This window comes from Lipotes vexillifer, unplaced genomic scaffold, assembly GCF_000442215.2.
Source record: "Lipotes vexillifer unplaced genomic scaffold, Lipotes_vexillifer_v1.1 scaffold1577, whole genome shotgun sequence".
NCBI lineage: Eukaryota > Metazoa > Chordata > Mammalia > Artiodactyla > Lipotidae > Lipotes > Lipotes vexillifer.
Genome location: NW_006771701.1, coordinates 276,004 through 293,018, shown reverse-complemented (window position 1 = coordinate 293,018; position 17,015 = coordinate 276,004). Strand labels below are relative to the sequence as shown.

General features: G+C 44.7%; 1 protein-coding gene across 1 annotated transcript in view; it reads left to right on the top strand.

The window, feature by feature from the left end:
- The first annotated feature begins 784 nt into the window (after positions 1-784).
- CUNH1orf21 (chromosome unknown C1orf21 homolog) overlaps positions 785-17,015 on the top strand; it is a 229,262-nt gene continuing 213,031 nt past the window's right edge. The window contains exon 1 of the mRNA XM_007447104.1: positions 785-1,087. The gene's annotated coding sequence lies outside the window, so the exon portion shown is untranslated. The remainder of the gene's footprint in view (positions 1,088-17,015) is intronic.

The window sequence follows — 17,015 nt, the reverse complement described above, 5'->3', positions numbered from 1 at the left end:
GTGAGTGTCCACAAAAAACTGAGCAGGTAAAATGGTGGGCGGCGATCTTTGTAGATCCCCAATCATCCCAAACGCGCCTTGCAGGCGCGGCCTCCGCCCTTTAGTCCCAAGAGGCCGGAGGGGCAAAGAGGGGGCGCAGGGCGCGAAGTCTCAGGCGGTGTCTCCTTCCCCTCCCCAGTACAGCTTCTGCCCAGGGGCCGACGCTTCATTCATCTTGCAGGCGCCGCGGCTCCAGGGCAGGGTAGCGGGGCAGGGGCCGGGGCCGCTGGGCAGCGCCCGCCGGTCCAGCGAAGGGAGGGGCCGCGCGGCGCGGCGAGGATGCCCGGCCTTCCCTCCCTCTGCTTCCAGCAGGCGCAGCCCCGCGGCTGGGCCCAAGGGCTGGCTTGGGTTTCCCGCAGAGCTGGGCCGCCCCGGCCTCCGAGCTGCCCCGTGGCTTCCACGCCACCGCCCGGGTGTCAGGCCCAGGACGCAGCTTTCACACACACACGCCCGTCCTCACCCTCCTCCCCTCTCTGCAGCCCTGGCAGCCCCGCTCTCCTAGTCCCTTTCTCCGGGGTGCGCGGCACCCTCGCGGCCTCCGCAGGCCGTTCCCAGGGGCGAGGCTGGGTGCTGGACGCGCGCGGGAGCCGGGAGCGGGGAGGGGCCGGCGGTGGGGGAGTGTCTGGTTGCCCCCGCCCCTCGAGTGAGTGACTGGGCGAGGAGGTCCCCTCCCTTCCTCCCCCTCCCTTTTTCTAGGTCCCCTCCCTCGCTCGCTCGCTCCCTACCAGCTCCGGCTTGCTCCCTGCCCACTCCCACGGGGACGTTCCGTGCAGCGGCCGCCGCTTCTTTCACACTTTAGTTGGGAGCCGCGCGCCGCGCTCAGTTACTGGAGAGCTGGCCGCGCGCCGCCGCCTCCCGCACGCACGCACGCGGGCCGGGCTTCGGGGGTTTCGGCTCTTACTCCCGGCGTCTGGGAGGAGGGGGAGACCCGGACTCACTGTGGGGAGGAGGAGGAAGAGGAGGAGAAGGGAGGAAGAAAACAAGCGAGGAGGATCCGGGCGGGGGGCGGGAGGCTTACCACCTTCAGCCCCCCCCGCGAGCGCCCAAGGTAAGCGTGAGCCCACGCCGACCTGGGGCGGGGGGAGTTGGCGGTGCAGCCCGCCCGGGTTCCGCTCCGGGCGCGCCCGGGTGGGCTGGGAGGGAGGCCTGCGGGGTGTCTGCCGCGCGGCGGGTATGGGAGCCGCGGTCGTGGCGCTGCCGGCGCGCGCGGCCCGGGCCGGGGCTGCTGCTGCTACTGCTGCTGCTGCTGCTGCTCCTGCCGCTGCCGCCGCCGCCGTTGCGGGGCTGGTGGGGACGGAAACTGGGGTTGGGGGGAGCTGCTGGGGGCGTCTGCTGGCCGGGGCGGAGGGGTTGGGATGCGGTTGGGGCTGCTGACGACTTTCGTCACATTGAGGCCTGGGTGGCTGGGATTCGACTCCCCTCCCTTCCCATCCGCACTCCCCGCCGCCCTCAGCCTTTCCTGCTCCTCTCGAGCTTTGCCTGTAGCCGCCGTACTTTGCAAGCCAGAGCTTGAAAGAAAGAGCAAAATTCAGAATCCTCTGCTAAATCTCCGAGTCTCTTCTCCCGCTCCGACTGATTGATGTGTTTGTGTGGGTGCCGTGATCCCCGGGATTTCTGAAGTTTTGACCTTTTTGGGGTGACTTGTCTCGATGCAGCGATTTGCCCACCTCGATGTATTTATTATTCGTGCCCATGCGAGGCAGCCAGAGGGTGCCTGGTTATTGTACTGGGGAAAGATTTCACTCCCTTCTGCAGGTAGTTCGCGAAGTGTGGCCGCCGCAGCTGCCTCTGGTTTGCTGCCTGACGTCCTTCGCCGGTCTTCCACCCTGCCCCCCACCCCCCCTCGGAGGGATTTTTTTTTTTTTCCACTTACTGTTTGTGTGAGAGAAGCCCCTGGGCTTAGAGCCTTTCATCCCCTATTCATCCCTCTTCTAAAGCTCTGAATTGTCTCAGGCACGATGGTAAAAATTGCGGTGGCTTTCTCTGCTCCAAGAGTTGCACGGTCAAGGATAAAAATATATACACATAAACACGCATTCATCCTGGGAGGTGACAAACACAGTTTACGATAGAAGTGATTGTTTTCCAGTAGGAAGTTGACGACCTATGTATCAGGTATCTCCCATCGTATGTGGGGTAGGAAAATTGTTTTAAAATAGTTGCTTATTTTGTACCGTGGCTGGAAGACGGCCCTAAGTTCAGCTATGGGAGCAAGTCTGAAAGTGATACACCCTGGTCACCCAGAACTTCACTAAGGACACATATACTTTTGACTCAGACTTTGGGAGGGGGACTGACACCATAAATTCCATGTAATAGTTTTTTTTTTTTTTTAAGGAAACAGTTGGGCAGTTTGGGGAAGTGACACGTTCGTTACACAGACAGATCTTATGAACACTTCCTTACTTCACGGGCTGGGCTCACCTTCTACCTAATGGAATAAGCTTTCAGTTGGTAGAATTGGGATGTACCAGGATAGAAAAAAATTATGGGTAGAGTGGGCCTGGGCTACTCTAGCTTTCTTGGGGGGAGAACGTGATGTTTCTGAAGGGTCTTTAAGTTGAAGATGCTCAATCTGGGGGTTTCCTCCCCTTTTTCATACTCCTAGAGCTGGATTGTAGGATCAACAGAACATATTCTGTGTTGGCTGTTTGGAAATGCCATTGATCAGGCATGGAAATTAATTTAGACTTAATTATCTATTTTTCTTTTGCTGCTTATAAAGTAGTAAGTGCTGGTGATAGGACAGCTGAGTGTATTTATCTCTGCATTAAACTAGCAGTTCACGGATCAGAAATGCAGCATTGAAATGTAACCTCCCTTAGTGTTTCCTGCTGTGCAAACTGGGTTCAGAGCACAGCTCCAGAGGGCTACTCGGAAAAGCAACAAAGACAAGCGGACTCAGCACTTGGATGAGCAGATGCCTGCGAAGGAGTGGGGTGCTTCTGTTGTCAAGCTTATGTCCATTTGGGCATTTTTCCCAAGAAAAGCTGGACTTGGTTGGTAGGGAGGAAAAGTTCATCCTAGAAGGATCCTGAGGTTCTAGCTTCCCTTTTCAGCTGACTCAGTTTCACTGGTTGAGAGAGCTGATAATTTTGTTTTATTGGCTAGTAATTTACCCTTTACCCTCTCACCCCTGATCTCACTTTATCATCTAGCATGGATTTCTGGGAGTTAATAGGCCACAGCTGAAGTGGTTTGAGCTTCTTGAAGAATCACAGGGTATACATCAAAAGCTTGTTCATTAATTGGCACTATTTGCTGTGACTGATGCAGAAACTCTACCCAGGAGGAAGGTGGTGTGTCCCATTGTGAATATCATTTCCAGGTTGATGGTGCCTCAGCACTGTGTTGGATTTTTGACCAGGCAAGACTTGACTGTCACATCCTGAGTGGCTTGCTCCAGGCTCCTTGTGGCCCCTTTCTTCTAGCTATTTTCTGTCAGGGAATGAGACGCCCCAGGTTGGAGAGAAAGAATCATGGCACCGCCCATCAGAAAAGGAGAGGGCAGGAGATTATTCACAGAGGGTCTTAAGTGTGATAAGTATCACCAGCTTCACGTGAACTTATCGATAGAATTTGGAACCCTGTGAGGCACAAGCAAGTGCATTTTTGGACATCTTACGTTCCTTCTTTGGAATTTTAGAAGCCTTGGAGCTTGGGAGAAGTAAAAGCTGTGATTACTTAGGCTCTCATTAAAATGTGAAAGGCAGGGGCTTCCCTGGTGGTGCAGTGATTGAGAGTCCCCCTGCCGATGCAGGGGACACGGACGGGTTCGTGCCCCGGTCCGGGAAGATCCCACATGCCGTGGAGCGGCTGGGCCCGTGAGCCATGGCCGCAGAGCCTGTGCGTCCGGAGGCTGTGCTTCGCAACGGGAGAGGCCACAACAGTGAGAGGCCCGTGTACCGCAAAAAAAAACACAAAAAAACCCCATGAAAGGCAGATTGCAATAGATCAATATATAATACTTAGAAAACTGAGAAGACAGGGATAGGGCCTGCGTGCAGGGAGAATTGTACACTGAAACTGTATTTTAAAATTGGTGACAGTTGTGACTTTAAGAGATCGTAAGTCAAGAGCTTATCTAAAGTGACATGTAAATTATATACATACATATTTTTAAAGTAGGCAATTATTTTGCTTGACTCCCTCAGTTCTGAAGTTTAATTTTACAAGTTACAATTGCAACAAGAAACAACTTGACATGCTGTGGTTATGCAATCAGGACAAGAGTGGTTGCACGTAAACTGGGCTAGGATGAACATGGAAATGAACACACAGTAGTGTCCGCAGTCACCAGGTATTAAGAAGTCCCTTTTTTGGGCTTCCCTGGTGGCGCAGTGGTTGAGAATCTGCCTGCTAATGCAGGGGACACGGGTTCGAGCCCTGGTCTGGGAGGATCCCACATGCCGCGGGGCGGCTAGGCCCGTGAGCCACAACTACTGAGCCTGTGCATCTGGAGCCTGTGCTCCACAACAAGAGAGGCCGCGACAGAGAGGCCTGCGCACCGCGATGAAGAGTGGCCCTCGCTTGCCACAACTAGAGAAAGCCCTCACGCAGAAACGAAGACCCAACACAGCCAAAAATAAATAAATAAATAAAAGTCCTTTTTTTCCCCTTTTTTAATTCATTGTGTTCCTGGAAAATGCATTTCCTAGGTTGTAAGGTAGTCACATAATGTCAAGATTGCTTTCTCTCTATACTTGTGAGAGGAGATGCAGCTGCCCCAATCTGAATGGAAACTGAGATGGTTAACTAACCGAACTAGGTAGTTAGAGGCAGACTGTTTTGCTCATCTCTGCAATCCCCATGGTGGCTTGCACACTACCTTGCCCTTGGAATAACTCAATGAGTGATTAAATTGAATGGAATTCACCTAATTAGTTAAGATCTGTAATGTGTCAAAAACCTCCTTGGAAATGCATTAGATGTGGATTTCCATTTTAATAAATAAGTAGGATAGTTTATCAAGAGCCCTATATTATGCCTCAGGTAGGGTTTTTAAATGTTGAGAAGTATTGGACAGGAAAGTAAACATACCAAGCATAATGTCTTCTCAAATAGAAATTTCTAGTTAGGGTCATCTTGATTTGGAATATAGATAATATCTGTATTTGACAAATATTTCTTCACTCCTGATTGTGACTGTGGTCTTTCTTTTTTTGTCCGAGGCATTCAGTGAATAACAATGCTTCATATTTATAGGGTGCTTTATGGTTTTCAGAGTTCTTTCATGTACCCTTGTCTTACTTGGCATTGTACTGCAGCCATAGCACTCAGGGCTTTCCATGCTGGGGTCTCTCCCAGAAGATGCCTGCATCAGGGAGTCGGGGAGAGGTCCTGGGGAAGCTCACAGGTAGCGCCACCTCTTGGTTTACTGGATTTTCTCAAGGGAGCCGTAATTGGTATTCACTGCTGGTCCCTCTAAAATAAAACAAGCAAAGTTGAGACTTGTGTCATGCAGCAAGCACACTCAACCTGCCAGCATTCATTCTGTGGCTCTGCCCCTACATCTGTTCGCTCTCCTTGGGCTGCCTTTTACCTTGCCCCTTTGCCAAGTGTCCCTTTCATCTACCTATCCTTTCCGAAGTGTTTCCGTGTTTTTCTGTCCCACAGATTTTCATCCATAGGCTCTCCTGCTTCTCCCACCACCTTACTTTTGCCTGCAAGACTTGGGTTGTGTGTTTCCGAATGACGGTTTCCAGTACTTGAACCGCATCTCCAGGCCCACTTTCCCTCTGACTCCTCCCACCTCTCTGCTCAAGTGTAGACTTTCTGCTTCCAGCCACTTCTCCTTTCTACCCTCAGGGCCCCTCTGCCTTGTCCTACTTTGCCCCCTACACCTCCCTTATTCCTTCCACCCACTTCTCTCCATCAAGCCCTCAGATCTTCCAGCACATGCCTGCCTCTGCCTGTTTCACAGGCTCACGCCATCTCAGCAGATGTGTTTAGCATTCATGAGTTGAAGTCCGCATACATGCTTTGTACCTTTAGAAGAATGGAGTTAGAACACCCCCAAGTTTGGGGATCTTTCTGCTTTTGTTTTCACTTTTGATTACACAATATTTTTGACTTTTAAAGGCTCTTAAGCCCTTTAATCATAGCTGAAGCACTTGCTTCTTCACTTAGCTATTACAGCCTATGTTGGATAATAGATAAAGGAATATCTAGGTGACTATTGTTATTTTTAAAGATTGGACAACATATCGAGAAGCATTTCAGAGATTTTCATGATGGCACCATTGAAAGGCTTTCCTGTACACCCAAATCTACTTACTAATCACAGAAGTAGAATGGTTTGTTTAATTTCATCCTCAATACCTTATTTTTTTCTCCTTTGGTTAAAAAAATGTTGGTTAAATGAATGTTGGTTAAATGAATGTTGGTTAAATAAACATTACTGTAATTTGAACCAAATTTTTTCTCATTTGTGGTGGTTTTACTGCTCTCCATGAACATTTTATAAGCTCACTAGACACATTTCTACCAAGCAAGGATTCTTTAGCTAAGACCTAACATTGTTGCTTTCCCTTATAAATTTATAACCTTTGTTGGCCCTACCAGTAGGCTCAGTGGGAGAACGAGGACTGCTACTGGAAAAGCACAGCCTATTGACTCATTGCATACGAACTTAGATTGGTCTTTTTACAAAGCCATACTTCAGAAGTAGATCCAGCACTAGTTACGCAATATCCTGAGTGCTCCAGGGCTTTTGGAAGAAGGTGCTTGAAACGAGGACAATTGTTTTGTTTTTTTTTTTTTTTTTTGGCGGTGCGCGGGCCTCTCACTGTTGTGGCCTCTCCCGTTGCGGAGCACAGGCTCCGGACGCTCAGGCTCAGCGGCCATGGCTCACGGGCCCAGCTGCTCTGCGGCATGTGGGATCTTCCCGGACCGGGGCACGAACCCATGTCCCCTGCATCGGCAGGCAGACTCTCAACCACTGCGCCACCTGGGAAGCCAGGACAATTGTTTTTAAGTAAGAATTCCCTTTCTTTGATGGAGCTGTGTTTTATTTGAGCGCAGTGGTTATTGCAGTAGTTTCAGTTTATTGTTGCACCATATATTAGGACATTTTCTACCTTACTTGGTGACATGTTTTTCCCTGAGCAGGGTAAAGAAGGAGAATGAGAGGTTGGTGGTCTTTGCTGGATTGTGAGGACATTTTTCATACCCGTCATCACAGATGCTGGTGGAGTAGGTGACACCCACTCAACAATCCAATAGATGCAGTGTGTATCATCACAAGGCACAGCTGAAAGCTTCTCCCTGAACCCCACAGTTGACAAGGAGATCTACACATGTCGTTGACAGTGCAGGGGAGCTCCTATATCAACACTACAGTTTCTTTCAGGAGAGGATTGAAAGGCCAGATGTAGAGTAAGGAGATGCTGCAGGCTCAGGCTGAGGTTTGCAGAGAACTTTTCAAAGACACAGATAATTAATACATGCCAAGGGGTGACTTCAACAGTTCTATCTGAAAGTTCTGCCAAAAGCAATTTTCCTAAGATAATTTTGTAACAGTTCTTACAATTAAAAGCTTATAAAGGAATAAGCTACGTATATCTAACTCTGTGTCTCAGGCGGATACTATTACTATTTTGAGGAAGGAGGTGAGAATCCAGGCACCTCTTTGGGTTGTTTAATATCTGCTGAAAATTCAGATGTTCTGGTTTCTATGCCAGAAGTCCATGACAGTCTAGGTACAGCTCCCAAAACAAACGTTCTGCTTTTACCCTTGGTGGCCGTCCGAACACCCACCCCTGCCCGGCCTTGAACTTTCCTTCCTCAGTGGCTTCTTTTGGGGTCCAAGCCATTTCTTGAGTCTCAGTTCAAATCCCTTCTCCTTCAGGGAGCGTCTTCTCTGACCATCAGAGTGGTTTCTCCCTTGGCTTCCACGAACTCCTGCAACACTTATTTGTTGTTTATTTTATTTCATTATTAGTTTTGGTCTTCATTTATGTTTATTTGTCATCCCACCGAGTTATCAGCTCTTCTATCGTGCCCACTGGGCCTTAAGAGTATAACATGCTGAATGAGTAGCTGTTGGTTGATTGACAGCTGGTCATTGGTCTGAGGCTTAGAATTTTTCTTTGTGAAGACCTTGCTCTCATTTAAAACTCTTTAACCAAATGAGGAAGTGGAGTTTCTCAGGAATGAGAAAAGATAATGGGAATTGTTTAATTTTTTGTTGCCCAAGGTTAAAGCATCTAATCTCTCTTACTCTCTTAGATAATATATTAAACAAACATTTACTTTTGTTGATGATACTTTGTGTCATCTCTGTGCCTGGCACTGGAGAGATGCTGGAGATACAGATAAGAAGGCCTGGCCCTGACTTTGTGGACTTCTCAGACAAGTGTGGGAATCGGCAAGCACATGGTATGTCGTAAATAAAGAGTCAAGGTGCTTTGGAAGTTGAGGGGAGAAATCAGCCAACTCTGTCTAGAGGTAGGCTGACCTGGCACCCTGTCTCCCTGGGACAGTCCTGGTCTGTGCCCATTGTTCAACATAGTTATTAATGCACCCCCTTTGCCCTCAAAAGTCTCCCAGTTTGGACAATGAATTATATGGTTCCCCAACATAAAGAAGTCATAGAAGGCTTCACAGAGAAGGAGGTATTCTGGATGACACTTGAAAGCTGCACAAGGGTCCCCTAGGGTATTGCTGACATTTCCAAAAATACTGGGGGACCAACATTGGTTTGCTAACTGTTTTTCCTCATTTTACTATGGATTCATAGACTAATTCACAGACTGGCATTTGTGGCTAAAGGGATTTGGGGGCAGATGGAGGATGAAGTAGGGCATTCCACCAGAGGACACACAGTGATGTGGAGAAACGTGGATGTGGGTCATTGTGGCTGGAGCTTCTGCATCTTGCAGTGCGATGCAAGATAAGACTGATCAACCATGCAGGGCTTCACAGTACATAGTTTGGACTCATTGCCCAAAATAAGAGGCATTGAGAGATTGTAAACAGGGGAGAGATAATTTGTTTAGCATATAATTTGCATGATAGATGGTTCCTTTGTGAGTGTGGGTAAAAGACTGGAGGGGAACAGAGAGTGTCCCCAGGACACCTACCACACAATTGGGGCCCAGCACATATTTGTTGAATGAATGAATGAGAGAGAGTTTTTGAATCTGTGGTAGTTGAAGCTACATGGTTTTGTATGGGATTGCCCAGGGAAGTAAATATTATAGAAGAAAAACACTGAACCATGAGTTCCAGGGAACACCAGCTTTTATGGGCTGTGGATGGAAAGGATAGTGAAGGAGACTGAAAAGTGCAGGCTCCTCACTGAGGCAAGAGGACCAGGCAGGTGGTGTCAGGAAGAGAGGATGGATCAAGAATTGGTGTGTGCTTAGAACTGTTACATGAAGAGTTTTTCTCGGAATTTGTAATTCTCTTATTAAATAGAAGTGGAAATATTTACCTTATGGGAGATAACAAGGTATAGGTACTTAGTATTATTATTATATTCATGCTGCATGCAGAGTTTGAAGTTTTATCACTTTGTTAGTTTTATATGTCGGGATTTTGAGGTTTGCCTTATATAATTTATGCCAGTACCTGGTGTAGTAAAAATCTGAGGCCATGTTTTGGGAGGATGATGAAATAACACAGTGCTTAATCATTGTGAATTTATGATTGTGCATAGTGATTTATAAAGAGGTTAAAACACTTGAGTGTTTACATTCCACCAGATGAGGAGCCATCCATAGTAAGGACACATTGAGTGACAACATTGTGACAAAGGATGGCTAGTTGCAGAAGCCAGGCTGAGTAGCAATGTCATTAAAGGTTTGTGGTAGAAATAGAGACTCTTGTTGCAGAGTGAATTGTTACTTGTCCTCAGTCTCCACTGAGAGACCCTGGATGGAGATGGGGGCAGCATCATAAATGTATTGGAAAGAGTGTGGGCTTTGGATTCAGCAAATTTTATCCCTTTTCTACCACCTCCTAACTCTAGCTTCGTGATCTTGAATATCAGTGGTAATAATTGACAGTAGTAACAATAAAAGCTAACGTGTATTGAGTGCTTACTCTGTACCCAGGTGCTGTGCTGAGTACCTTACATGCATTGTCTTTAATGCTTGCAACAACCTTATGAAGAACCTACGACTGTTACCTCTACTTTATGGATAAAGAAGAACTGAGGCTCAGGGTCTCTGGGACCTTGACCAAGGTCTTGTAACCAGCAAGTGGTAGTGCAGAAACTGGAATCCAGGCCTTCTGACTCTAAAGTCAGGCTTTTAATGATCAACTCCTGGGCAGTTCTCTTTTCGCCGTTCCTGCTGCCCTTCCCACCACACACACATTCCTCTCCCCTCACCTACTGCTTCTCTTTGAAGCAGGTCACAGACACTGTGTCTTCTTGTCTGTGTATACTAGATTGTATCTCTAAATGATAGCAGCTCTTTTTCCTTTTAATATAACCACAATATCATTATCATTCCTAAAAACTTTTAATGATAATTTCTTAATATCAAGTATGCAGTCAGTAAACCAAATTTTCCTGGTGGGCCCAAACATTTTTTTAATGATTAATTTGTTTTTTTTTTGTTTTTTTTTGTTTTTGCGCTACACAGGCCTCTCACTGTTGTGGCCTCTCCCGTTGCGGAGCACAGGCTCCGGACACGCAGGCTCAGCGGCCATGGTTCACGGGCCTAGCCGCTCCGCGGCATGTGGGACCTTCCCGGACCGGGGCACAAACCCGTGTCCCCTGCATTGGCAGGCGGACTCTCAACCACTGTGCCACCAGGGAAGCCCAGTGATTAATTTGTTTCACACTTGACAGATGCATCCGTCTTTCTTTTTTTTTTTTATGTTATTTTTATTTATTTTTATGTTTTTATTTTTTGGCTGCGTTGGGTCTTCATTGCTGTTCGGGCTTTCTGTAGTTGCGGTGAGCAGGGGCTACTCCTCATTGCGGTGCATGGGCTTCTCACTGCGGTGGCTTCTCTTGTTGCGGAGCACGGGCTCTAGGTGCCGGGCTTCTGTAGTTGCGGTGTGTGGGCTCGGTAGTTGTGCCTTGTGGGCTTAGTTGCTCTGCAGCAGGTGGGATCTTCCCGGACCAGGGCTCGAACCCATGTCCCCTGCATTGGCAGGTGGATTCTTAACCACCGTGCCACCAGGGAAGTCCCTGTCTTTCTTTATAGGCTTCTTTTCTCTATTTTTCCCTCTTCTTTTTCTCCCCTAGCAGTTTATTTGTTAAAGAAACAGGGATTTAATCTGTAGGATTCCCTGCATTCTGTAGTTTGCCGATTGCATCTTCTTTCTTAGTGTTCTTCACTGTATTCTTCAGTTTCCAATATTTCCTGTAGTTTGATCTAGACTGGAAGCTTGATCAGGTAGTTTGGCGAGAGTACCTCATAGAAAGTGTTCTGTACTTCCTCTTATATCACATCAGGAGGCCTTCTTGTTTCTTTATTTGTGAGGTTAAGACTAATTGGTGGATTTAGGTGTTGTCAGCCTGACCTTTCCATTATAAAGCTTCCCCAGGCCCTTCAAAAACCACTTTGGCCATTGCTTAGATGTATTATTTCAGAAACAGTTGAAAAACGATGATATTCTATCATCCCTTCTGCATTTGTTAGCTGGAGTTTTTCTATTAAGAAGAAATTTTCCACATCAATTACTTGGTTACCTCGGGATATAGGAAAATTAATGCTCAGTTTTGTTCCCTCTGTTTTAAATAATGTTCAGAATTATGAGTTGACTTTCTAACATCTTCCAAAGAAGACCAATGAGGTTCTTTTAAAAGTACCATTATGAGCTCATGGATTTTAACACAATTCATGTGTTTATAGTCCTTTGAAGTTATTTCTTTTGAAGTTCAAATTACCTTTGGGCTGTAGGAGACTCTTTAAATTGGCTTCTGAATCATTTTGACATGACTCTCGTGGTCTTTGAGGACGTCTTTACTTTGTGGTACAACAAGGTATTTCAGGCTGATCTAGTACTTTTCCTGTCCCAGATCTTTTTATTGGTAAATGGTATTTAGATACCACAATACGGGTGTTAGTAGTTTTCATTGCTTCTGGGCTGGTCATTGTTCCCAGGTCTGTTCAAGTGGACAAAGTTAGAAAAATATATAAGTATGTATATCTAGCTACTGAGATATGGATATATACGTATGCTTGTGTATGGATATGTTTTTGTATATACATGGTGTATGTATGACATATGTGCATATTGTTTCTATTTAATGTAAGCAAACATATCTCTATTTTTTTCCTTTTAGAAAAAAGGTTGCATACTATATTTACGCACTTTGCCTTTTGCACTTAATGGTATTTTTCAGAGATCACTCAGAAGCCATATATGAACATTTCTTAGTGCCTTTTACAACTTCAGAGACTCCACTGTGTAAATAAATCAAACTTTGTTCATTTGGATATATAGTTATTTTCAGTCTTTTGCTCTTACATTGTATTGGCAATGATTTGTTTTTGGTGGTGGGGTTTTATTTGCAAATCAGACATAAAGCCTGAACGGAAACATTCTTTTTCCGTAGCTCAGTGGACAGCTGAATGAACAGTGCTGCAGTGAATAGCCTTTTGAATATTTATGTACGTATTCTTGCCCGTTTATCTTTAGATAGATCCCTAGAAGTGGGATTGCTGGGTCAAAGGATGAATAGATTTGCAGTTTTGTTCAATATTGCCAAAGTCCCTTCTGTGGGTGCTACACAATTTTGCATTCCCACCAGAGGTAATGAGAGTGCCTCTTTACCCCACAGTCTCACCAGTAGACATGTTGGAAAAACCTTTGGGTCATCGCCATTTAAATGATACCTTAGTGTAATTTTAATTTGCATTTCTTTTATTATGAGCTAGCTTGAGTTCCTTTTCATATGTTTTGGGGCCACTTGCATTTCTTTTTCTGTGAACTGTCTTTTCATATTTTTTGCCGATTGTTACAGGATTTTAGGTCTTTTTTTCCCCCTTTATTTTATGAAGCTTTTTATGTATTAGGCATTATTTTTATGTCCCTAACATTTGACAATTTTTCCCCGGTTTATCATTTGTCTGTTTCCTCTGATTATGGTTTTTTTAGTGTAAATTTTTTTCCTTGATGTAGTCAGTTATATCAGTCTTTTTCTTTATTGCCTCTTGGATTTAAATCAGGATGTGGAAAAACTTTTCTTCTAGATTGTAGAGCAGCACTAGCCAATAAAAACATAATAGGAACCACATATGTAAATTTTTAACAGCCACAATAAAAGAAGTAGAAAGAGGTGAAATTAATAACATTTTATTTAACCCAATATATCAAAAATATTGTTATTTCAACAAGTAATCAGCATTTTTAATTACTAATGAGATATTTTACATTTTTTATGCTAAATTTTTGAGAACTGATGTGTATTTTATTTATTTATTTATTTTAATTTTTTTTGCGGCACGCGGGCCTCTCACTGTTGCGGCCTCTCCCGTTGTGGAGCACAGGCTCTGGATGTGCAGGCTCAGCGGCCATGGCTCACGGGCCCAGCCACTCCACGGCATGTGGGATCTTCCCGGACTGGGGCACGAACCCGTGTCCCCTGCATCGGCAGGCGGACTCTCAACCACTGCGCCACCAGGGAAGCCCTGGTATATGATTTTTGAAAGACATTTGGATTGCCTTGTGAGGTGGTCCCCTGACCTCCCCTTAGCCTTCAGCGTAGCAGAGCAAGGTAGCAGAGCAGATCCAAGCCTGGAGTGGGAGCAGTTTTGTCTAATAACTTCAGTTTGCCATTCTAATATTATCATTTTCTATATAAATTGGATGGTGACAAAGGTTGGGAGGCAGTGCCTTAGAGAAACTTACACATGTGCAAGAATGCTCATAGTAACCCTATTCATAACAGCAAAACACTGGAAACAACCTATATGTCAATCAGCAGTATACTGAATAAAGAAATTGTGGTACATTTATGATAAATAGTCGTGGGAGTAACCTACAACTGTGTGTATCCATAAGGATGAACCTCACAAGCACACAATGAGTGGAGAGGCAAGATAGAAGAATAATACAGTGTGATTCCATTTATGTAAAATTCAAAAAACGTGCTAAACCAAAGCAATACATTGCTTAAGGATTGATTCATGTATGGGAAGACTAAAGAAAAGCAAGGGAACTATTAACATAAAATGCAGGAAGATAGTAGTTACTTCTGGGGGCAGAGGGGAGGGTATGATTAGGAAGGGCTACACACAGAACTTCCAAGGTGCTTGTAAGGTTCTGCAGGTAGCTACATAGGCATTTTTTTAATATACATTATATTGTACATGTGTTATGTGATTATTTCATAGCAAAACAACAACAAAAATCCAGACTCAGGAGTAGGCTAACCAAAACTCAAATAATTAAATTTATGCTCAACAAAAACTTCTGTTAGATGTGAAACACTTGGCTCTTACCATGTCTCATTTAGTGACAGTGACATTTTAATTGGCTGGAATAACAATTGAAGACAGGTTTGCTTTTAGTGTCTTGGTCGGGCAGCAAGAAATATGTTACTGTGTGTTATACACACACAAGTGACTGTCACATCACCAGGTACAACTATAAGTAGAGGCATGGGTTCTTTGACACTTAAGCAGTTTTTATTTTGGTACCAGGCAATTATTTTGGGTACCATTTTTGCAAAATATAATCATGGCCAGTTTTAAACTTTATTCAGAGAGAGAATATTTTTGAAGGGACAGCATAATAAATAGCAAACATTTATGAAGCATATGCTATACACCAGATGCAACACGTACAGTAACTCGTTTAATCTTGATAATAGTCCCATGTTAAGCCACACAGGGAATACATGTTGTCAGAAAGTCAACACAGGAAATACATGATGGGATTTTCATGAAAGCTTGTCTGACCCCAAATCCCGTGTTCCCAATTTACATTCCAGAATATCTTTTTAAGAACTTAAGGAACTAATCTGTCCTTTGCTCAGTGGAGGCCTGTCCCAGAAAGTTCGTATTTCTAGCCTTAACATGTCAGAGAAGGAAATCCCTTATTCTAGTGTGGCAGCTCCTCACAATGTTTGTGATTTTTTTTTTTTTTTTTTTTTTTTTTTTTTTTTTTTTTTTTTTTTTTTTTTTTTTTTTTTTTTTTTTTTTTTTCGGGTCCGCGGGCCTCTCACTGTCGGTCGGGCGCGCAGGCTCAGCGGCCATGGCTCACGGGCCCAGCCGCTCCGCGGCACGTGGGATCTTCCCAGGCCGGGGCACGAGCCCGTGTCCTCTGCATCGGCAGGTGGGCTCTCCACCACTGCGCCACCAGGGAAGCCCTCTGTGAATTTTTAACATCAGTTTTAAGTTTGCTGTCTTCAATAGCATTAAGCAGTTGCTCTCTACCCCTCTGTGTGATAGGTCGGTCCTCTTATACACTTGGTGGCCTTAAAGAATTTGATTGACTGGGCAGTGGGAGACCTGCCAGGGTTTCTGTTGGTTTTCTGATTTGAAGCCTTTCCTAATTTTCCATCCCCAAGATTAGCCTGAACCCTAAAACCTCTCTTGACCATGCCTGTGCAAAACCTTTGCAGCCCATTTCCCCTTCTGGCATTAAGATTGTATGTATCTCTTTCTCCAGCTTGTCAAAATTTTAAAACCTTTTTTTATTTTTGGTTCTTCAAGAATTACCTTACGTATCCCAAATTGTGATATCAACAAATGAAACTTATTCCTGGTCTTTTATCTGAGTCGTTATTTGGCATATTATTATCAGACCCAGCACTAATAATTGTTATTATGCTTTGAAGTTACATCATGTTTGGCTTCAAAGTTCCCCCATTCCTACCCCTTCTTTCCACTGGTATTTTCAGGAGAGAACACAGCTGATGAAGGGGGATAGGGTGGGAAGGAGCATTCAAATGAGCATTTGGTTGCTAGGTAACCTGGCTTACTCAGGATTTGTGACTTCCTAAAGTTATGTAGAAATTAAATGCAGAGCTATTTGGAATCTCTGTCCAATGGCACATTCCTCTTTAGTGTGCGTTCACTTGGAGATGACAGTAGCTTCTAAATGTACACAGCCTCTTTGGGGGCTATTAGATTCGCTGTTTCAAGGGAACGTATGTGGTAAAAACCATGTTTTTAATAAAAATGAGAAGGTCAGTGTACGAGTGAAGATGGTGAATCCCCATCACATCTTGTGATCTGTGGATGTGTATGTGCCTTTCTGAGCCCTAGGAGGATGGTTTTTATAGTGATACTGAAGCCATCCTTGTATCTTTCTTCTATTTTCATTATATTTGAACTTCCATCAAGTTTGCTTTAGGTTTTAATGTCAAGGAATAGACTTGCCCTTTGTATAATCTCAAATGAGAGCTATATGGTATTCTGTGTGAAGATAAAATCCCTTGCATGTGTTTCGATATTTCACTTTTTAAAAAGCATAATATCTAAGACTAACAAAGTTAAAAACGAATCAAATAAAATTAAATAAACTCCTATGATTAGGAAGGAAGTAAAATGAGTATAACCAGAAAATGAAATGCCTGTGAGATTTATACTGGTTTTCTACTACTTGGTTAGATCCTATAATAATGATTTTTGAGGGCTCTTCTTTGGATCTTAGATGTTGTCAGTTACAAAGGTGGCATTAGAGTGAGGGTGAGGGAGAAATGGCCTTGGAAGAGAATAAAAAGAGCAGTGGTATTTATGATCAAGTGTTGTTCTTTGGAAAATAACATTTCTATTAGAACTTGTAGCAGGTTATTTGTTAAGTGGCAAAGAGGATCAGAATTATGAGGGAAATTCAGTTCAGATAGCACTGCTTGCCCACCTAGCCTGAAGATAACCTTGTAATTTACAGAAACACATTCAGACCTGATTGCTCCTTTAAAGGACTATTCTGGAAGGACTTGAGCCTCTCTGTTACATTGTGCGTTAATGGGCCAGCTGCTTGCATGTGAAAGAGTAAGAGAAACTCTGAGAGGCTGTGGTCTAAATTTGGATGCCTTCGTGAGATTAAGTGGGGTTTTTCCT